Source organism: Jaculus jaculus, chromosome 8 (assembly GCF_020740685.1).
Source record: "Jaculus jaculus isolate mJacJac1 chromosome 8, mJacJac1.mat.Y.cur, whole genome shotgun sequence".
Lineage (NCBI taxonomy): Eukaryota > Metazoa > Chordata > Mammalia > Rodentia > Dipodidae > Jaculus > Jaculus jaculus.
In genome coordinates, this window is record NC_059109.1 from 11,813,994 (window position 1) to 11,837,453 (window position 23,460).

Here is a 23,460-nt window from a genome sequence, read left to right on the forward strand (position 1 = left end):
TCCAACATTGAAAAATTATTTTCCAGTTCCTTCAATCAATTCATCTCACCCCATCATTAATTATCTTTTCTCTCTCTCTCTCTCTCTCCCTTTTTTTTTTCTCCCCTGAGGGGTGCACCATTCCTGGAAGTACTGCAATACCAGGTGGATGCATGGAGTGGACGGAGTAAGCTCCTATTCCAACTCCAAGCTCCAAAAATCCATTTAATATATTGTCCTCGGATAGCAGACGTATCAGATATTAAACTGATAAGAATAGATACTACATGTGATCTTAGCCAAAAGGCTGAGAAGCGATTATCTTTCTTATAAGGCTATTAAAAAATTACACCAAATTAATCCTATTACTCACTAACAAGTGAGTAGTCTAACAAAATTTTATGTCATTAATATCAATAAGACACTAAATTAAGGCAAATATTGTTATTATCTTGAGGCAGGCTGGCCTAGAAGTCAGATCAGTTACTTCCTCCTTTTAAGTAACAGGACATTGCAATCTTTTTTAAAATATCTGACAAATTATAAGTTACCTCTTTAGAGGAAGTTTTGTTGTTTTTAATGATCCTCTATGTAAGGTGAACTTGACCTAGAACATATATCTGGCAAATTCACTCCTTAAAAGACATTTAACTTTTCCTTTTTAATTGCTATGCTTAGGTCTTTGATTTCCTTGAACTCGTTCTCTAGAAGAGAAAGGAATATCACCTGCGTCTGTCTCATCTCTTTAGTTACAAACAGTCACAAACATGACACAACTAGCAAGCACAATGAGCACACATAAAGACATACACACACATAAAAAGAACAAATCTCCTGATAAAATTAAAAAGAACTTGAAGCAATCTCAATTCCTTGGTTTTTAAAATATCTTTTACTATGGCAATTAGCTCCTTTTTACTCTTTGCTAAATTTTTTTTCTTTTTCTTTTTTTTTTTAAATTTTTTTAAATTATTTATTTATTTATTTGAGAGCAACAGACACAGAGAAAAAGACAGATAGAGGGAGAGAGAGAGAATGGGCACGCCAGGGCCTCCAGCCTCTGCAAACAAACTCCAGACGCGTGTGCCCTCTTGTGCATCTGGCTAACGTGGGACCTGGGGAACCGAGCCTCGAACCAGGGTCCTTAGGCTTCACAGGCCAGCGCTTAACCGCTAAGCCATCTCTCCAGCCCAAAATTTTTTTTCTTTAACCTGTGTTCCTTATGCCTTGAGGGAAGTTTTAAGCCTTTCAACAATTTATGCTTACTTAGGGTCTGTCCCATGATAGAAAAGGAAAGAGGAGAAACGGCAAGACCAGAGGGCAACATTCCCGGTCAGAGAACCAGCACAGGAGGGTTTCCGGTGGGCCTACCGTGAGCCTGACCGCAATGTTAAGAGCTGGCAGCCGCTCTAAGAGCAGTTACTGGCTGTTGCGTACCCAGTTTTGTTGATAGGAAGAGAGGCTAGATAGGAGGTCTTTGCCAACACCCAAACGGGCTGTCGGGATTCACACAGGGAGCTAGGGGCCTTCAGCCAATGCCAGAGGGTGGCCCTGGCCAAGAGGCTTCAGTTGCCCTGTCGCTATGTTGCAATTCCACGCGATGGCGCCGACCGAAAGTAAAAGGAGGAAGAGAAGTGCAAAAAGAAAGTCCCGCAGTTCTTGTGCCTTGAAAAAAATGACTCAATAGTCCTTACTTTAATTGCCTAAAATTCGTCGCTTACCTCAAACGGATCAGTTTTGCAGGCGGGCTTTTTCTGCGTCGATCGCGGTGCGGGTCTATATTACAGGGGAATTGCCTGTAGTGACCTCTATGCAGACCTTCACTCACCCCTCCGGTGGGGTGGTGGTCTAATGGCTGGGACGGCGGTCCACTCCAGCGACATTCAGGTCTTTCTTCGTACCTCGGTCTCACATTCGGGTGCCATTTGCCCCGGCCAGTGGGGAGTCGAACAAAGAAGCAAGGTGAAAATCAACCTGAATGAAAGTAGGGAAACAGACACAAGAAGGAAACCATGCTAGACATTTGTCACGGCCTTGAGAGTTTATTCTTACATGTATTCTTACATTTATATAGGGTTGTAGGGGAAAGGGGATGTGGCCAGGGCAAGGACTTGTCAGGAAACCTAGAGGGGTTGTAATTAGGTGTTCATCTAATCTTGCCCAACTGGCTTAATGTCCTGACTGCACCAGGTTTCACATCCTGACCATAAACTGTCCTTTAGCAAAAGATAAGATTCTGTAAGCAGCCTGCTGACCGGTTCCAGAAGTACCTAGCTGAAAGCTAGATGGACCAGCTTTCTGAGTAATGAGTCAGTTTATGAGCAGGCCCAAGCAAAATGGAGAGGCTTTTGCTTTATGGCTCCCGACACTTACTGGGCAGTTTGGTGAGCATAGTATATACATTTAGCCGGACAGCAGCAGATGTTACACCCCTAAGGCTCATGACTACCCCTGTTGTAGGTTTCCAGTCTCAGGGATATATTCCCTCCCATGGAGCATGCCTCCAGTCAAATTAGAGGGTGGTTGGTTTCCAACATGACAGATGTGCCACTATTGCACCAGTTGCCTCATTTGGCCTGGCTGTCCAAATATAAGGCTTGCGGTGTCCACTGTTGAGTCTTCTTCATGGTGATTTTCTTTCTCCTATTGAACTGCGTGCAGCATGGCTTTTTCCAGCTTTCTGTCAGCTGGTCTACATGGAAGAGGTTTTCAGGTCACCAACTTAATCTTTTTGATCCTCTGATGTTTGGGACAGAGTAAGTTACTACAATAAGCCTGTGATGCTCCTTCCCTCCTACTTTTGGGTATCACTCTAGCTCAGGCTGACCTAGAACTCACTCTGTAGCTCTAGGCTGGCCTCAAAGTCACAGAAATCCTAACTCTGCCTCCCCAATGCAGGGACAAAAGGTGTGGGTCACCAGCTTGGCCCCTAACCAGAGGAACCCAGCAAAAACCTGTTCTCCTGTTTTTGTTTGTTTTTGTTTTTGTTTTTTTAAATTTTATTTTAAAGGTAGGATCTTGCTCTAGCCCAGACTGACCTGGAATTCACTACATATGCTCATCGTGGCCTTGAATTCATGGTGATTCTCCTACCTCTGCCTCCCAAATGCTGAGATTAAAGGCACTTCAGGCAAGTTTTCTGTTGTCATTTCGTTTTTCAAGGTAGGGTCTCTAGCTCAGGCTGACCTAGAATTCACTATGTAGTCTCAGGGTGGCCTTTAACTCATGGTGATTCTCCTACCTCTGCCTCCCAAGTGCTGGAATTAAAGGTGGGTGTCACCATGCCCAGCTCACTTGCTCACTTGCTCTCTCCCTCTCTCTCTCTCTACCTGCCTCTCTCTCTTTCTCTCAAATAAATACTTTTTTTTTTTTTAAAAAGAAGTAATACTGAAGGAGATTTGGAGGCGCATAAAAAGGATGTACCTCTGCTAACAGGCACCAAATGAAGCAATATACTTCATAGCTCAGTTACAGACCACAAATATACACTCGGTAGTTTAACAGTAAAGGTTATTATCACTAAGGGTTATGTGATTTCCATAGTATTTGAGAGGGCTAGAGGAGCATGCAAGTTTTGTTGTTGATGGAGGGGTTTTTAAAGCATATTTTTATTTCTTTGAGAAAATGAGAGAATGGGTGTGTCAGAGCATCTTATATCCAGACCTTGTACCACTTTGTGCATCTGGTTTTACCCGGGTACTGAGGAATTGAGCCCTGGGCTGGTGGCTTCTCAAGTAAGTACCTTAAATGCTGAGCTATCTCCTCAACCTGATGGTGGTGCTTTTAGACATGGTTTCACTTTGTAGCTCTGTCTGATCTCAAAGCACTCAGGAGGCAGAGGTGGGAGGATCACCCTGAGTTTGAGGCCACCCTGAGACTATATGGTATGAATTCCAAGTCAATCTGAGCTACAGTGAGACCCTACCTAGAAAAACCAAAAAAAGTGTTGGGCGTGATGGTACATGCCTTTAATCTCAGCACTTGGGAGGCAGAGGAAGAGGTCGGAAGGTCACTGAGAGTTTGAGGCCACTCTAAGACTACATAGTGAGTTCCAGGATTCCAGGTCAGCCTGGATTAGAGTGAAACCCTACCTTAAAAAAAGATGGAGGAGGAGGAGAAGAAGGGGGAGAGGGAAGCAGAGGGAGAATGATCGCCTTGAGTTCAAGGCCAGCCTGAGGCTACATACCAGATCACCCTGGGCTCTAGTGAGACCCTTCCTAAAAAAAAAAAAAAAACCCAGAATGGTGACACACACCTTTAATTCCAGCACTCAGGAGGCAGAGGGAGGAGGATCACCATGAGTTCGAGGCCATCCTGAGACTACATAGTGAATTCCAGGTCAGCCTGGACTAACTAGAGTGAAACCCTACCTCGAAAAAAAAAAAGGAAGGGAAGGAGGAAGAGGTGAGGATAAGATGACAATCAAAATGTCATTATTCCGCTGTGGTTGTGTAAACTATAGCTGCCTCTACTGGAAACCCACAAGTCAGCACATGGACAGCCACAGAGCCCCATTCACTTCCTCAGTGGTGATCTGTGAGCTGCGGACGCCTGTCTCCACCAGACTCGTTGCTTTCACGATTGAACTTCATATAAATGCACCTGATTGGGAAAATCATTTTTCTTTCTCAGTGCTGGGGATAAAACCCAGGGCCTTTGGACATTCTAGGTAAGTGCTCTACTACTGAACCACACCCCTGGTCTTGATTGGCAAAATCTTTGTTGGTTTTTTTAATTTGTTTTGTTTATTTTTATTTATCTGATAGCAACAGACAGAGAAAGAGGCAGAGAGAAAGAGAGAGAGAGAAAGAATGGGCATGCTAGGGCCACCAGCCACTGCAAACGAACTCCAGACACATGTGCCACCTCATGCATCTGGCTTACGTGGGTCCTGGGGAATCAAACCTGGGTCTGTAAGCTTCACAGGCAAGCACTTAACTGCTAAGCCATCTCTCCAGCACCCCCCTCTTTTTTATTTTTTTTTAAGTTTATTGATTTGAGAGAGAGAGAGACAGAGAGAGAAAGAATGAGTACGCCAGGGCCTCTGTCTCTGCAAACGAACTCCAGACACATGCCCCACATAGTGCATCTGGCTTTATGTGGGTTCTGGGAAATCAAGTCCAGGCTGTCAGACTTTGCAAGCAGGCACCTTTAACTTGAACTCCAGCCCCTTGATTGGCAAAATCATTTTTTTTAAGACAAGACAAAGGGAGGGAGGAAGAGATGTTAGAGACAAGCCCTGAGAAACTTCTGACCTCTCCTCATCCCCCCACCCCATCACACCTAACTGATTCCATCCCCCCACCCCGCCACACCTAACTGATTAACATCCTGCCTGGCAACTGCAGAGATGTGAGAATTGTACCATGACTTCTCGGAATAACCGCAAACTATCCTAGGCCAAAAGCCAAGAAGATTCTGTAACTTTCCACCACCTGCCTCCTCCAGCCCCTCCCTCACCCAAAACCCTAACCCTAACCCTAACCCTTTAAAAGGCCGCTCTGGCTCAATAAAATTGGACTCTTGACAAGTGTACATTTGCTTGAGTCTCTCCCTCTCTCTCTCTCTCTCTCTCTCTCTCTCTCTCTCTCTCTCTCTCCCATCTTATTTGAGGTTAGGGTCCTCCTTGCCCCCATGAATAACTAGGTCCCGTGGGACAGGACATGTGGCGCCCAACGTGGGGCTTGAGGCACGGACCCCTGCCAGATGGAGACCCCTCAGCACACGATCTCCGGAGTGTTCCTGAATGGTCACCGCTTCTCCGCCCAAGAAGACGGCAAGACCTGGTAAGTTTTCCCTCTTCATTCTGTCCCATTGAGATGGGCCATTCATTGTCTAAAGAGGCTTCTTTCATAAAGGATTTAAAAGCCTCTCTCAGAGAGCGAGGAATACGGGTAAAGAAAAAGGATCTTGTACAGTTTTTTATTTTTGTTGATAAGACATGTCCATGGTTGATGATTGATGGACCTAATATTCATCCCAAAAAGTGGCAAAGAGTAGGTAGAGAATTAAATCAGAAACTCACTGAGGAAGGCAATGACGCACTATCCCCAACTATTTTCTCTTTCTGGGGCTTAATCCGAGACATTGTAGATGAAGCGAATAATGACTCTGGTAAACGCCCCCTTCTCTCTGTGGCCGAACATTGTCTCTCATCTTCACAGCCTGGCTCCCGCTGCCCTTCACATCCCCCCTCTCGAGCTTCAGACTCCTTTTCTCTCGTTGATGTTTCTGACTCTCATACTTCTGACCCTTCGAATCTTCCCCAACTTTACCCTCCACTACCCCCAATTGACATTTCTAACCCCCCCCCATAACCAATCGCCTCACCTAATCAATCCTGTTCTAAAGAAGCAACCTACCACTAAACCTCGGCCTCCTCCTGCTGATCCCTCATCCTCTTCCTCCCCTCCAGATGACCCTCTCGATCCTGGAGATGCAACCACCTTAGAAGATGAGGCCACCCGTTATCACAATCCTGATTGGCCATCCCTCGCCCCCGCTGCCCCAACTCTTTCCCCCAAACTCTCCCCTCTGCTCCTCTTTTGACCTTGCCCTCTTTTCCGACTGTTCCACCTAATTCCCTTTCTGAGACCAAGCTTCGCCTCTCCTCTCAAGTTCAAGATCTCCCTGAAATTCTCCAACTTCAAAATCAACTTTCTTGTCTCTCTGCTCGCTGTTCTGCTGGACACCCCCCTCCCTTACCCCAACCCCAGCCCCGTTGCCCCTCGTCTTCTCCTTGTTTGGCTTTTCCCATTACCCGCTCACAAACTAGACACGCTCCCAATCGGAGATATGGGTCCGACCTCCTCCTCTGCCCCTAATCGCGATGCCCCATCCTCTTCACGCCATCTCCCCGCAGTCTCTGTTCCCTTGCCTTCCTCTGATGATGATGATTCTCAAAGTGAAAATGAAAATGAGGAGGAAGAAAGTCAGAGTATACCACGCCACAATATGCCCACCACAGGCCAAGATAGTCAAGGTGAGGAGACTGTTTATCGCCGACTCCACTTTAAAAACCTAGAAAAACTTAACTCAGCAGTCAAGGACTATGGACCTAATGCCCCTTTTACCCTTTCCTTATTGGAAAGCCTTGGCGGGGGAGGTTATCTGACTCCTAATGAGTGGCTCACTGTTGTACAGTCGGTCTTAACTAGAGGACAATTCCTTTCATGGCAGGCTGATTGGGTTGATCACTGTAGGACTCTGGCTAACAATAACGCTAAAAGATCTAGAGCTCCCTCTGCTGGCTGGACACTTGAGAAACTTACAGGTCAAGGGAAATATTCCTCTGACCAACGACAACAAAACTTTCCTCTAGGTCTGTTGGCACAAACTGCTAATGCCGCTATGGCAGCTTGGCATTCAATTCCCTCTAAGGGATCTGTTCTCTTGCCCTTGACAAAAATCATCCAGGGCAATCATGAAGAATATAGTGACTTTGTCAGTCTCTTAAAGGCTGCCGAAAGGTCTCTGGGACCTGGTCAAAATGAAAATAAACTTCTCAAACAACTTGCTTATGAAAATGCCAATTCGGCCTGCAGAGCCGCCCTACGCGGCAAATATAGAGACAAGGATCTTCATGACATGATCCGCATATGCCAAGACGTAGATCTATTTACCCATAAGGTTTCTCAGGCAATCAATCTGGCCATTGGAGCGGTTGTTCAACCCAACGGTTCTAAACATACTTGCTTCAAATGCGGACAAACAGGCCATTTTGCACGGCAATGCCCCCAAGGAACTGTGGGACAGTCCATTGGTCAGCCACAGCTTCCTGGTCAACTTGGAGGGGCTCGCCCTCCACCTACCACAGTCTGCCCTCGCTGCCGTCGTGGTAAACATTGGGCTAATACTTGCCGGTCTAAAACAGACATCTCTGGCAATCCTCTCCCTCCCCTACCAGGAAACGGAATGAGGGGCCAGCCCCGGCCCCCTCAACCGATAGCCTTCCTGCCGGCCTCAGGAAACAGCCAGACAGACAACAGCCAGACCCCCAATCAACTGCCTGCCTCCACAGGGTCACTCCTGGAAGTGCAGTGGTGGACCTGTGTGCCTCCACCGACTCAATATTAAAACCTGAAGAGGGAGTCCAAATAATTCCTACAGGAGTTTTTGGCCCACCCCCGCCACAAACCTATTATCTAATTCTGGGAAGGGCATCTAGTACTTTAAAGGGCATCACCATTTTTCCATCAATAGTTGATAATGACTATACAGGAGAAATAAAAATTTTGGCCACCAGTACACGAGGGCCTCTTCCTATCATACAAGGACAACGTTTAGCACAGGCCCTCCCCCTGCCCTTGGATTCAACGGCTCCTTCGATAGGTCCCCATAGAGGAGCCTCCAGGCCTGGGTCTTCAGACATTTATTGGATTCAAAAAATGACCCAAGAACGTCCTAGCATAAAACTTAAAATCAATGGTAAAATTTTTGAGGGCATCTTAGACTCAGGGGCAGATTCCACCGTAATTTCACAAAATGCTTGGCCCCCTTCCTGGGCCCTCCAGCCCTCATTGACTCATCTTCAAGGTATTGGTCAATCTACTAACACCCTTCAGAGCTCCCAACTCCTGACTTGGGAGGATCCCGAAGGAAACACTGGACACGTTTGGCCATTCATAGTCCCTGGCCTTCCGGTCAACCTTTGGGGAAGAGACATCTTATCCCAGATGGGAGTCCTCATGTTCAGCCCTTCTGAGGCAGTTACTCAACAAATGCTTAACCAGGGTTTTATCCCAGGCAGAGGCCTTAGAAAAACAACCAAGGAATACCAAACCCTGTCTCGGTTACTCCAAAAACAACACGGACAGGTCTTGGCTATGACTCACATTTTTCCTAAGGGCCATTGCTCCTCCTGCACACCAGGCAGATAAAATAACCTGGAAAAATGACTCCCCTGTCTGGGTAGATCAACAGCCCCTTCCTCAACATAAGTTAACAGCAGCCATACAGTTGGTGCAGGAACAATTAGTGGCTGGTCATATTGAACCCTCCACCTCCCCCTGGAATACACCCATCTTTGTTATACAAAAAAAAGGGGGGGAAATGGAGATTACTCCAAGATCTAAGAGAAATTAACAAGACCATGGTTCCGATGGGGGCCCTTCAGCCTGGTCTCCTGTCAGCGGTAGCCATCCCGCAGGGTTATGCTAAATTAGTCATTGACCTTAAAGATTGCTTCTTTTGCATTCTCCTCCACCCAGAGGATTGCAAATGTTTTGCCTTCAGCCTCCCTATTGTTAATTGTATCAGTCCATCGCCCTGCTTCCAATGGAAAGTTTTGCCACAAGGGATGGCCAATAGCCCTACCCTCTGTCAAAAATTTGTTGCCCAAACAATAGATCCCTTTTGGCTTAAATATCCTAATTTATATATCATTCATTATATGGATGATATTTTATTAGCAGGACCAGAGACAACAAAATTATATGAGGTGGGACAAGAATTAATCCTTACACTCCAAAAATTCGGACTACAAATAGGCCCAGAGAAGGTTCAAATCCATCCTCCCCACCTTTTCCTTGGATTTGAATTACACTCCAATAAAATCCTATCTCAAAAAATCCAGTTAAGAAAAGATTCTTTAAAAACACTTAACGATTTCCAACGGCTCTTGGGGGACATTAATTGGTTACGACCCTATTTAAAATTAACTACTGGAGAACTTAAACCCTTGTTTGATATTTTGCAAGGGGATTCTGACCCTTCCTCGGCTCGAGAGCTTACTACAGAGGCTAAAAATTCCTTACAAATTGTTGAAAAGGCCATTCAGGCACAAAAGATTGGTTACTTCTCTCCCACCTCCCCGTTATGGTTACTTATTCTCCCTACAACCTTTACACCCACCGGTCTTTTATGGCAGACTAAGCCTTTATATTGGATCCATTTACCTGCTACCCCCCCAAAAAAAATTCTGCCCACCTACCCCTCCCTGGTTGCCCAGGTTTTAAAACTTGGGAGAGAAAGTTCCCTTAAACTTTTTGGAAAAGACCCAGACACCATTAGTGTGCCTTATAGCGCCTCCCAGGTTCAATGGCTAGTACAGTCCTCTGATGAATGGGCTGTTGATTGTATTTCCTTCCAAGGCAAAATAGATAATCATTATCCTTCAGACAGACTAATTCAATTCCTTTATAGACAGTCCATTGTTTTCCCAAAACAGACTAAAAGCTCTCCCATTCCTGGAGCCATGTTAGTTTTTACTGATGGTTCTTCATCTGGAATTGCAGCCTTTAACATCAATGGAAAAATCTCCAAAGTCCAAACTAAACTTCCTTCGGCACAGCTTGCGGAATTGGTTGCTGTTATACAGGTCTTTGAGACTCTCTCCAATCACCCATTTAACCTTTATACTGACAGCGCCTATGTAGCCAGCTCAGTCCCTTTGCTTGAGACAGTCCCTTACATCCGTCCCTCTACCAATGCTTCCCCTCTTTTTGCTAAACTTCAACAACTAATCCTGGCCAGAACTCACTCCTTCTTTGTAGGACATATTCGAGCACATTCTGGTCTTCCTGGACCCTTAAGTAAAGGAAATAACCTTGTGGATCAGGCAACTCAAAATAGTTCTGTTGTCCTAACTGGAATGGTTGCCCCACCTGACCCCATATCTCAGGCACAAGAGACACATCGGTTACACCATCTTAATGCCCAAACTCTCCGACAGATATTCTCTATCACCCGAGAACAGGCCCGACAGATAGTCTGCCAGTGCCAGGGCTGTATAACATTTTTGCCTGAGCCACACTTGGGAGTTAATCCTCGTGGTCTTACACCAGGGGAATTATGGCAAATGGATGTTACCCATTATTCGCCTTTTGGCAAATTAAAATATATTCATGTGTCTATAGATACCTTTAGTGGATTTATCTGTGCTTCCCTTCAGATGGGAGAAGCTACTAAAAATGTTATTAATCATATATTTGCCTGCTCTGCCTTTATACCATTGCCAAAGTCATCAAAACAGACAATGGCCCTGGGTATACCAGCACTAACTTTAAACAATTCTGTGCTCAATTAAAAATAAAACATCTTACTGGTATTCCCTATAATCCACAGGGACAAGGTATAATAGAAAGAGCACATCAAACCCTTAAAAATATGCTTTCCAAGCTACAACACTCAGGGGGAATATTATACCCCCAGGCAACAAATCCCAAAACATTATTAAACCATGCTTTGTTTGTTTTAAATTTCCTGACCCTTGATAAGGATGGTAAATCCGCGACTGATAGATTTTGGCACCCTTCTACATCAAATAATTATGCTCAAGCATTATGGAAGGATCCATTAACTCATAAGTGGTCCGGCCCAGATCCTGTGTTAATCTGGGGGAAAGGACATGCTTGCATATATGATTCTAAAGAACAAAATGCTAGATGGCTCCCAGAGAGGCTAATAAAATTGATTAATTCTCCCAGGGAAACCCCTGAGAAAGATTTTAATTGTGCTTAATTACAGAAAGATGCTCGGCCTTGCCATTCTCTCATTTCTACTTGTAGCCCGACTGGTGGTAAGTGCCCCCTCCCCTTATCAAATTTATAACTACACTTGGATCATTGAGAATCAGGCCGGAGACATTGTTAACTCTAGTTCTTCGGTCGGGTCCCAGCCCCAATGGCCTGATTTAGAAGTAGATCTCTGCACCCTTGCCCTTGGAGCACACCCTGATTAGGGTCTAGCGGAGGTATTCTGGCCTCGGCCCAAGGGTCTAGCACCTGAATTTCCCGCACACAATCCCAGTTTCCCTGGCTGTAGAAACGATGTCGAAAAAAGTCTTCTTCACGGCCTGGAGGGTATTTATGTCTGCCCAGGAGCCCACTGGGATAAATCCCTCAATTATAAGTGCGGGTGGGCTAATGACTATTTTTGTGCCTCCTGAGGCTGTGAGACCTCCGGGGACACCTATTGGAAGCCTTCTTCCTCCTGGGATTACATTTCTGTCAAACAAAAGTGGAAACATCCTCAGGCAACGCCCAACCATTCCCCCCAGGATGTGAGACGACTCTGTAATACTGCCCATTCCTCTACAGGTGGATGGTGCAACCCCCTGTTAATTCAATTTACCCCTCAGGCCAAACAACAAGATTGGACTGGTTGGGGATTTGAATGGGGGCTCAGAATCTATAAAGAAGGAAAAGATATTGGACTTACTTTTAAAACCAAATTACTTAAATCTATTCCCACCAAAAATTCTGCGGCCATAGGACCTAACCCTGTCCTGCTTAAACCAGCAAAGCCCAAATTACTCGTTACCCCAAAGTCTATTACACCCCCTACTGTTACTCAGTTATCTCAAAGACATACCTTGTTCCAACCCACCATCCCTGAGGGACTCCCAAGTTCGGCTGATTTTATTGTTTCCTTAGTGAACGCCTCCCTGGAAGCTATTCATAATACTAGCAATCCCGATTATCAAGAATGCTGGATCTGCTTCTCTCCTACACCTCCCTTTTATGAGGGTGTTGCGATGCTTATGACCCCTATATTTACTAATGACACAGATGGCCTGCCTTGGCATGCTGCCCCAGATGGAGGCCTTACTCTTAGTTCCATTTCAGGTATTGGACTCTGTCTTGTTGGCCCTAAAATGTTGCCCCCCCCCCCATTCACTCATATCGGTCTGTAATCAGACTATTGTTATCAATAGAACATCCACTTATACTAAGGCTCCCAATAACACCTACTTTGCCTGCCCTTCGGGTCTAACTCCTTTTATAACCAATGAGGACTTTGTTAATAACAAGGATTATTGTGTTGTAGTCACTGTGCTACCACGGTTCTTTATCCATGATCCAGAGAGTTTTCTAAGTACATTAGACAGAGGTATGTCTGTTAGGCAGAAAAGAGAACCCCTGACCACCATTACTCTGACTGTACTCCTGGGGCTTAGTGCTGCAGGGGCCGGGACAGGTATTGCCTCAATGGTTACCTCCCAACAACATTTTTCACATCTCAGTGCCTTAGTGGATAGAGATCTCAGCCTCATACATGAGGGAATACAAGATCTTAAAGATTCATTAGCTTCCCTTTCTGAGGTAGTTCTTCAAAATCAGGGAGGATTAGATTTAGTCTTCCTTAAAGAAGGGGGACTCTGTGTAGCCCTCAAGGAAGAATACTGTTTCTACTCAGATAAGACTGGGCTAGTACAAAATAGCCTTGACAAAGTTAAAAGGAATCTAGAAGATAGAAAAAGGGCTCGGGAACAACAAGAATCTTGGCATAAAAATTGGCTTTCCACATCTCCATGGCTAACCATTCTGCTTCCCAGTCTGCTAGGACCTTTTGTAGGTATCCTTTTACTTCTCTCTTTTGGCCCCTGGGCCTTTAAACAGTTAACAAGTTTTGTTAAGAGTCAGGTAGAATCTGCAATCAAGCTGGTGGAAGTCCACTACCATCGACTTGCCACAGAAGAAACATCTGCCGCTGACCCGCCAAAAGAACAAGACAACCCCCCATCTCGACCCTTAGACTTTACCTCCCTACAAAAATCCACCCTGGGGTGGAAATTTTGGCCCCGCCCCTCCGAATAATAACTCAGGTCTCCGCGACCCCTCATATACTATTTGGCTACCAAACATATTTCCTCCAGGATCCTTATGGGGCTTTGACGGTCTTGTTGAGAGCAAAATGCGTTACATTTCCACAAAGTGAGTGGTCTGGTAAGTCAGCGACGGAACGGGTGGCTAAGTCTCGACCCGCCTAAGACAGGACGACCTCGCCGAGAGGAGGCCGATCCAATGACGGGTAAGGGTCCAGCACTGCCCTTCTAACAGGCTCAGACTCCATTTGTGCCCCTTGTTCTAAGGTCAATCCAAATAACTTTATCGAAATCAATGACCTATGAGCAACAGCGCTCAACCTACTCTGGGGAACGCTTGCCTCTCTGATGTCAGGCTGCTGTCAGGTTGCTCCTCTGGATCCATTTTTACTCTTAAACAAAAATAATCGGCCACCAAAACAAGCCCTTTTTTGGGACATCATCAGGGGGTCGCGGTAACCTCCCTATCTTAGTCCTTGTATACAGAAGAGGGGGAAATGTTAGAGACAAGCCCTGAGCAACTTCTGACCTCTCCTCATCCCCCCACCCCGCCACACCTAACTGATTCCATCCCCCCCACCCTGCCACACCTAACCACACCTAACACCCTGCCTGGCAACTGCAGAGACGTGAGAACTGTACCGTGACTTCTCGGAATAACCGCAAACTGTCCTAGGCCAAAGGCCAAGAAGATTCTGTAACTTTCCACCACCTGCCTCCTCCAGCCCCTCCTTCACCCAAAACGCTAACCCTAACCCTAACCCTTTAAAAGGCTGCTCCGGCTCAATAAAATTGGACTCTTGACAAGTGTACATTTGCTTGAGTCTCTCTCTCTCTCTCTCTCTCTCGCCCATCTTATTTCAGGTTAGGGTCCTCCTCGCCCCCATGAATAACTAGGTCCCGCGGGATGGGACAAAGAGAGAGAGAGAGGGAGAGAATGATTGTGCCAGGGCCTCTAGCCACTGCAAACAAACTTCAGATGCATGCGTTACCATGTGCATCTGGCTTACGTGGGACCTGGAGAATCAAACCTGGATCCTTAGGCTTCACAGGCAAGTGCCTTAACTACTAAGTCATCTCTCCAGCCCTTTTTAAAATTTTCTTTTCTTTTATTGGTTTTTTGAGGTAGGGTCTCACTCTTGCCCAGGCTTACCTGGAATTCACTCTGAAGTCTCAGGGTGGCCTTGAACCCTCAGCAATCCTCCTACCTTTGCCTCCTAAGTGCTAGGATTAACTGTGTGAGCCACCATGCCCAGCGATTTCCTTTTATATCTTTTTTTTTTCTGATTTATATGGTGCCTTTTGAGTCATCCCATCTCTGAAAAGAGAAGCTTCTCTAACCAAAAGTGAGAGTAGCATTAATATACGAGTAAGAAGTTAAGAAAAGTGCTTACAGGGTTGGAGAGATGGCTTAGTGGTTAAGGGGTTTGCCTGCAAAGCCAAAGGACCCAGGTTCTATTCCCCAGGACCCACGTAAGCCAGATGCACAAGGTGGCACATGCATCTGGAGTTTCTTTGCAGCAACTGAAAGCCCTAGTGTGTTCATTCTCCCTCTCTCTCTCTCTCTTTTTCTCCCTCTTGAATAAATAAATAAAAATAAAATACTAAAAACTTCTTATAGGGCAGTTTGATAAACATAATATATGCATTTTGCCAGGCAATAGCAGCCATTACACCCCTAGGACTCATGACCTCCTCAGCCATAGGTTTCTATCTAGGCTTTTAGTACCAGGTACTGAAATTTTCCTGGTAACAATCCATGGCTTCTGGTTGCGGATTGGCAAAATCTTAATTCCATCGGAACTCTCACTACAGTAGGATGTGAGAATAGAAAGAGCCAGGCGTGGCCGCACATACCTTTAGTCCCAGTACTCAGGAGGCATCCAGGCTACCCTAAGACTATATAGTGAATTCCAGGTCAGCCTGAGCTAGAGTGAAACCCCTACCTTAAGTTCAAGGCCAGCCAGGGTTAGAAAGAGACTTAAAAAAGAGAAAGAAAAGCCGGGCGTGGTGGCGTACGCCTTTAATCCCAGCACTTGGGAGGCAGAGGTAGGAGAATCGTTGTGAGTTTGAGGTCAGCCTGAGACTTCATTCCAGGTCATACATGAAGTCCAGGTCAGCCTGGCTTAGAATGAGACCACATCTCAAAAAAAAAAAAAAAAAAAAAAAAAAAAGGAGGAGGGAGCTAAAGAGATAGCTTAGTGGTTATGGTGCTTGCCTGCAAAGCCTAATGACCCAAGTTCAATTCCCCAGTGTGGTGGTTTGATTCAGGTGTCCCCCATAAATTTAGGTGTTCTGAATGCTAGGTTCCCAGCTGATGGAGACTTTGGAATTAATGCATCCTGGAGGCAGAGTATTGTTGGGGGCGGGCTTATGGGTGTTATAGCCAGTTTTCCCTGGCCAATGTTGGGCACACTCTCCTGCTGCTATTATCCACCTGATGTTGGCCAGGAGATGATGTCCACCCTCTGATCATGCCATCATGGAGCTTCTTCTCGAGTCTGTAAGCCAAAATAAACCCTTCCCCCTCCCCCACAAGCTGCTCTTGGTTGGGTGATTTCTTTCAGCAATGCAAACCTGACTGCAACACCCAGCGCCCACATAAAGCACAGATACATAAAATGGTGCATGTGTCTGGAGTTTGCAGCAGTTGGAGCTTCTGCTGCACCCATTCTATCCGTCTGTCTCTCTTCTATCTCTTGCTGCTTGCAAATAAATTAAAAAAAAATGTAAATTATAAATAGCACCCAGGCCAGGTGTGCTAGTGCACACCTTTAATCCCAGCCCTCGGGAGGCAGAGGTAGGAGGATCGCAGTGAGTTCGAGGCCACCCTGAGACTCCATAGTGAATTCCAGGTCAGCCTGAGCTAGAATGGGACCCTACCTAAAAACAAAAACAAAAACAAAAAAAACCCACTCAGAAATTTATTTTGGAAGAAATTCTGTGGAGGCCAGAGAACAACTTGAGTGTCATTCCTTTTAGGTACCATGCACCTTTTATTTTTAAATTATTTATTTGAGAATGACAGACAGAGAAAGAGGCAGATAGAGATAGATCGAGAATGGGCGCACCAGTGCCTCCAGCCACTACACACTCCAGACGCGTGCGCCCCCTTGTGCATCTGGCTAACGTGGGTCCTGGGGAATCCAGCACCTTTTATTTTTAAATTATTTATTTGAGAATGACAGACAGAGAGAGAAAGAGGCAGATAGAGATAGATCGAGAATGGGCGCACCAGTGCCTCCAGCCACTACAAACTCCAGACGCGTGCGCCCCCTTGTGCATCTGGCTAACGTGGGTACTGGGGAACCAGGGTCCTTAGGCTTCATAGGCAAGCGCTTAACTGCTAAGCCATATCTCCAGCCCCACCTTTTATTTTCAGGCAGGGTCTCTCGCTGGCCTGCAGCTTGCCAAGCATGCTACATTGACTAGCCAGTGAGAGGCAGTGATCCGCCCATCTCTTCCTCCCCAGCAGTGAGATTGAAGGAGAAATGAGAAAGCCAGCTTCTTTTTTTTTTCTTAAATTTTTATTAGCATTTTCCATGATTATAAAAAAATATTCCATGGTAATTCCCTCCCTCCCCCACACTTACCCCTTTGAAATTCCATTCTCCATCATATTACCTCCCCATCTCAATCATTGTAATTACATATATACAATATCAACCTATTAAGTATCCTCCTCCCTTCCTTTCTCTACCCTTTATGTCTCCTTTTTAACTTACTGGCCTCTGCTACTAAGTATTTTCATTTTCATGCAGAAGCCCAATCATCTGTAGCTAGGATCCACATATGAGAGAACATGTGGTGCTTGGCTTTCTGGGCCTGGGTTACCTCACTTAGTATAATCCTTTCCAGGTCCATCCATTTTTCTGCAAATTTCATAACTTCATTTTTCTTTACTGCTGAGTAGAACTCTATTGTATAAATGTGCCACATCTTCATTGTCCACTTATCAGTTGAGGGACATCTAGGCTGGTTCCATAACTAGGCTGGTTCCATTTCCCAGCTATTATAAATTGAGCAGCAATAAACATGGTTGAGCACGTACTTCTAAGGAAATGAGATGAGTCCTTTGGATATATGCCTAGGAGTGCTATACCTGGGTCATATGGTAGATCAATCTTTAGCTGTTTTAGGAACCTCCACACTGTTTTCCACAATGGCTGGACCAGATTGCATTCCCACCAGCAGTGTAGAAGGGTTCCTCTTTTTCCACATCCCCGCCAACATTTATGATCATTTGTTTTCATGATGGTGGCCAATCTGACAGGAGTGAGATGGAATCTCAATGTAGTTTTAATCTGCATTTCCCTGATGACTAGTGATGTAGAACATTTTTTTAGATGAGAAAGCCAGCTTCTTTTAGGCAGTCTCAGTGAGAGATAGCAACACAAAGAGGAAACCAGAAGACACCAGCTGGTCTTGGCACGAATGAAACTCACGGCTGATCCAGTTCATCCACACGGGCTGCAGCGCCCTCTGCTGCCTCCACAGACTAGCACGCTGCCGAGGCGGGCTGGCCTTTGGGGTCCGTCCCTAGACTCTGCAAACCAATTAAGTGTTAGATTTAGCGTTATCCCCATACATATCTAAATCTAAGGAAAGAGTACAATAAATTTTTTTTAATTAAAACTTTTTTTGTTGTTTTTTCAAGGTAGGGTCACACTGTAGCTCAGGCTCACCTGCCATTGACTCTGTAGTCCCAGGCTGGCCTCAAAGTCACAGCGATCCTCCTACCTCTGCCTCCACAGTGCTGGGATTAAAGACATGTGCCAGGCAAGAATACGTTTTTTAACTTATTTATTTGAGAGAGAGAAGCACATAGAGAGAAAAAGAGAGAATGGGCACACCAGGGTCTTCAGCCACTACCAATGAACTCCAGATGCATGTGTATCTGGGTCCTAGGGAATTGAACCTGGGTCCTTTGCCTTTTCTGGCAAGCTCCTTAACCTCTAAGCCATTTCTCCAGCCTAAGAATACATTTGTCTCTCTCTTTTTATTTTCTTTTTTTTCAATGAGAGAGATGGGGGTGGAATTGGCACGCTAGGGCCTCCAGCCACTGCAGTCAAACTCCATGCACCGCTTTGTGCACATGTGCAACCTTACATGCTTGCATCATCTTGTGCATCTGGCTTAGGGGGAACCTAGGAAGTTTAAAATGAGTCCTTAGGCTTTGTGGACAAGTGCCTTAACTGCTAAGCCATCTCTCCATCACCAAGAATACATTTTAAAGAAATATTTTTTAATTTTATTATTATTTATTTGAGAGAAAGAGAATGGACACGCCAGAGTTTCCAGCCACTGCAAACTCCAGACATATGTTCCACCTTGTGCATCTGGCTTTATGTAGGTCCTGGGGAATCGAACCTCTGTCCTTTGGCTTAAAAGCAAAGACCTTAACCACTAAGCCATCTCTCTAGCCAATATATATATAATTTTTTTTGGGGGGGGTTTAAGGTAGAGTCTCACTCTAGCTTCCCATCTCTCTCTGTGCCCTGTGATCTCTGTCTGGACAACATGTAACTCTGGCTGAGTAGGAGAGAGCACTGCTTCTTGGCCTGGATAGTTTTCTGCTTGCTTTCTATTTGCTTTATGTTTCTTTTTTTTAGTTGTGAGGTTTTTTTAATTTGGGGGAGAATAGGCAGGTAAAGGAGAGAAAGAGAGAGAATAGACACACCAGAGCCTCCAGCCATTGCAAATGAACTCCAGACATGTGCGCCCTCTTGTATGCTGGTCCTGGGGAATGAAACCTGGGTCCTTTGGTTTTGCAGACAAGCATCTTAACTGCTAAGTCATCTCTCTAGCCCTGCTTTAAGTTTTGAGGTAACTTCTCACTTTAGTTACATATATAATTTGCTCTCTACTCTTTGATCTAAGTGTGCATCTCCTCCACAGTCTAGATCTACCATGTGGGTGTTTCCTCTCAATTCTGGGTTTGCTACATGTGTAATTTCTCTAAGCTCAGGGTAACCATTGGTGTAACTCTCTTTTTGTTTTTGTTTTTTTTTTAATTTTATTTATTTATTTATTTATTTGAGAGTGACAGACACAGAGAGAAAGACAGATAGAGGGAGAGAGAGAATGGGCGCGCCAGGGCTTCCAGCCTCTGCAGACGAACTCCAGACACGTGCACCCCCTTGTGCATCTGGCTAACGTGGGACCTGGGGAACCAAGCCTCGAACCGGGGTCCTTAGGCTTCACAGGCAAGCACTTAACCGCTAAGCCATCTCTCCAGCCCTCTCTTTTTGTTTTGATTTTTTGAGGTAGGGTCTTATTCTAGTCCAGGCTGACCTGGAATTCACTATGTAGTCTCAGGGTGGCCTCGAACTCAGTACTTCTCCTGTGTTCCTCCTGCATGCTGGGATTAAAGGTGTGCGCCACCATGCCCAGCTGTACATGAGCCATGAGACCAACTAAAATGTTATATTAATGGACTCGAGAGATGGCTTAGCGGTTAAGGCATTTGCCTATGGGGCCAAAGGGCCCAGGTTCTACTCCCCAGGACCCACACAAGCCAGATGCACAAGGGGCACATGCATCTGGAGTTCATTTGCAGTGGTTAGAGGCCCTGGCACGCCCATTCTCTTTCTCTCTCTACCTGCCTATTTCTGTATCTCTCTCTCTCAAATAAATAAATAAAAATTTTTTGGGGGGAGGGGTTTTGAGGTAGGGTCTCACTCTAGCCCAGGCTGACCTGGAAGTCACTATGGAGCCTCAGGATGGCCTCAAACTCATGGTGATCCTCCTACATCTGCCTCCTGAGTGCTGGGATTAAAATAAAATTATTTTTAAAAATTAAAAAATATATTTAAAATATTATATAAAATATATACTTTTAGTATCTTTTTTATTGTTACTGGTTTCTCAAGGCATAGTTTTTCTATATATACAGTCTAGCCTTGTATCTTCACATATTGCATCATTAAATATTTTTTCCTTCATCAATTTATAGAATATTTTGAATGCTCACCGCATGCCATATTCTGAAACCATGATGAGGATAGAGATGAACAAAACAAGTCCCAGATTTCCTAGAACTTTCCACTAGTGGAGGAAGAAACGGGATTACATCATGGGAACACCAGGAGCTGGGCACTCAGAGTTGGGATCAAGATACTGTGATGAGGGCTGGAGAGGTGGCTTAGCGGTTAAAGTGCTTGCCTGCAAAACCTAAGGACCCAGGTTTGATTCCCCAATAAGCCAGATTCACAAAGTGGCACATGCATCTGGAGTTTGTTTGCAGTGGCTGCAGGACCTGGCAGGCTCATTCTCTCTCTGTCTCTCTTTTTCTCTCTCTGCATGCAAATAAATTAATAAAAATATTTAGAGATGCTTACCAGGTGGGCAAGGCTCTCTCTGCTGCCTGTATATCTCTCCTGAAACTCCAGGTCCTTTTTTTAAAAAAAATTTTCTGTTATTTATTTATTTATTTGAGAGGGACAGACAGAGAGAGAATGAGGCTGACAGACAGAGAGAGAGAGAGAGAGAATGGGCGCACCAGGGCCTCCAGCCACTGCAAATGAACTCCAGATGCTTGTACCCCCTTGTGCATCTGGCTAACGTGGGTCCTGGGGAATCGAGCCTCGGACTGGGGTCCTTAGGCCACCTCTTGGGATGGCACTGGATCCATGTTTCCATTGCACATCTACCTTGACTCCCCCAATCAGAATCATATGACCAGAGGCAGATCCTATAAAATCCCTACTCTAGCCTTCTATATAATGACAGAGTTTGGAATCTTAGAAGCAGAATAACTCCATTTTTGGACTCCGACTGACATTTCATTGTAACTTTGTTTCCCAAGAGTGACCCAGCACCCTGCCCAATTATCCAGCTCACCCATCCCCATTATCAGTGGCCCAAACCCTGAGGCAAGATGGACTGCTCTGCAACCAAGAAATGCCAACAACCCCCACAGACCCATATTCCCTACAGGCCCTAAAGCTCTCCCAACACGGTTCAATCTTGGGAGACCACTGTGTTTTGAGGCTTCTTGGTAGCCCTTTCACCCTGTTTTCTCCTTTTGTGTATGATCAAAGATGCTAAAATGTCACTAGAGCTCCCCTTCCCAAACTGGAAGGAAGAGATTAAAGTTTCTTCCTATGCTAGAGGGCTGCTTAATATTACACAACCAGAACTGGCCAAGGACTGTGTGGGTCCTGCCTCAAGCTCAAACCCCCTTACTATGTAGATCTGATTTATTAGACAACGAACCAAAATGAATGTACCCCAACACTCCCTATGCCCCTGCACTCACAACAGGACACCCATAATAATCTGCCTCTCCCCTCCTGTCCTGTTCACATGGTCAGCATTAAAAGAAAAATCATGGGGGCTGGAGAGATGGTTTAGCGGTTAAGCGCTTGCCTGTGAAGCCTAAGGACCCCAGTTCGAGGCTCGGTTCCCCAGGTCCCACGTTAGCCAGATGCACAAGGGGGCGCACGCGTCTGGAGTTCGTTTGCAGAGGCTGGAAGCCCTGGCGCGCCCATTCTCTCTCTCCTTCTATCTATCTTTCTCTCTGTGTCTGTCACTCTCAAATAAATAAATAATTTCTAAAAAAAAAAAGAAAAGAAGAAAAAGAAAAATCATGGTAGGAGAGATGGCTTAGCAGTTAAGGCGCTTGTCTGCCAAGCCTAAGAACTCATGTTCGACTCTCCAGATCCCACGTAAGCCAGACGTACAAGGTGACATAAGCGTGCAAGGTTATGCATGCGCACAAGGAGGCGCACATGACTGGAGTCCAATTGCAGTGGTTGGAGGCCTTGGCAAACCAATTCATATATTCTCTCTCTCTCTCTCTCTCTCTCTCTCTCTCTCTCTCACACACACACACACACACACACACACAAAGTACCAGAATAGGGCTGGAGAGATGGCTTAGCAGTTAAGCACTTGCCTGCGAAGCCTAAGGACCCCCATTTGAGGCTTGATTCCCCAGGACCCATGTTAGCCAGATGCACAAGGGGGCGCACCCATCTGGAGTTCATTTGCAGTGGCTGGAAGCCCTGGCGCTCCCATTCTCTCTCTTTCTCTCTGTCTCTCTCAAATAAATAAATGAATAAAAATATTTTTGTTGGGCTGAAGAAATGGCTCGGAGGTTAAGGTGCTTGCTTGTAAAGCCAAAAGACCCAGGTTTGATTCCCTAGGACCCACATAAACCAGATGCACAAGATGGTGCATGCATCTGGAGTTTGTTTGTAGGAGCTAGGGGCCCCGGCACACCCATTCACTCTCTCTTTCATCAAGTAAAAATATTTTTATTTATTTATTTGCAAATAGAGAGGGAGAGGAGACAGACAGAATGGGTGTGTCAGAGCCTCCAGCAGCTACAAATGAATTCCAGATGCATGAGCCACTTTGTGCATCTGGCTTTCTGTGGGTACTAGGGAATCAAACTCCAGTCGTTAGGCTTTTCAGGAAGTGCCTTAACTGCTGAGCCATCTCTCTAGCCTGGCACATGCTTACAATCCCAGCTCTTGGGAGGCAGAGCCAGAAGGATCTCCGTGAGTTTGAGGCCAGCCTGAGACTTCATAGTGAATTCTAGGTCAGCCTGGGCTAAAGGGAGACCCTACCTTGGAAAACCAAACTGCTGTGGTGGATCCACTGGGACTTGCCCGATGTCTCACTGTCAAGGAGAGCAGAGTTTCTGCTCAGTCATTCAAGATAGGCGCTCAAGTATGGAAGGGGCATGAGTCTAGGAAAGGAGGCAGGCCAGGGATCAAATCCTGACTCAACAAGTTATTAGCTTTGCAAACTTGAGAAATCTGTCTAATCTAAGACTCCACTGTTTCATCCATAAAATGGAGACAATACCACCATCTTTAGGTTGCTATGAATATGAAAAAACAATACAAAAAGAAAGCTAGCCATGATGGTGCATTAATATAATCCCAGCAGTTTAGAAACAGGAGACTTAAGAGTTCAAGAACATT

At 45.4% G+C, this 23,460-nt stretch overlaps 1 non-coding gene across 1 annotated transcript; it reads right to left on the bottom strand.

Moving 5' to 3' along the window:
• Positions 1–107: 107 nt before the first annotated feature.
• On the bottom strand, positions 108–298 carry LOC123463286. The gene has a single exon (XR_006638866.1). It is a non-coding gene; the product is annotated as a U2 spliceosomal RNA (small nuclear RNA).
• Between the last annotated feature and the right edge of the window lie 23,162 nt (positions 299–23,460).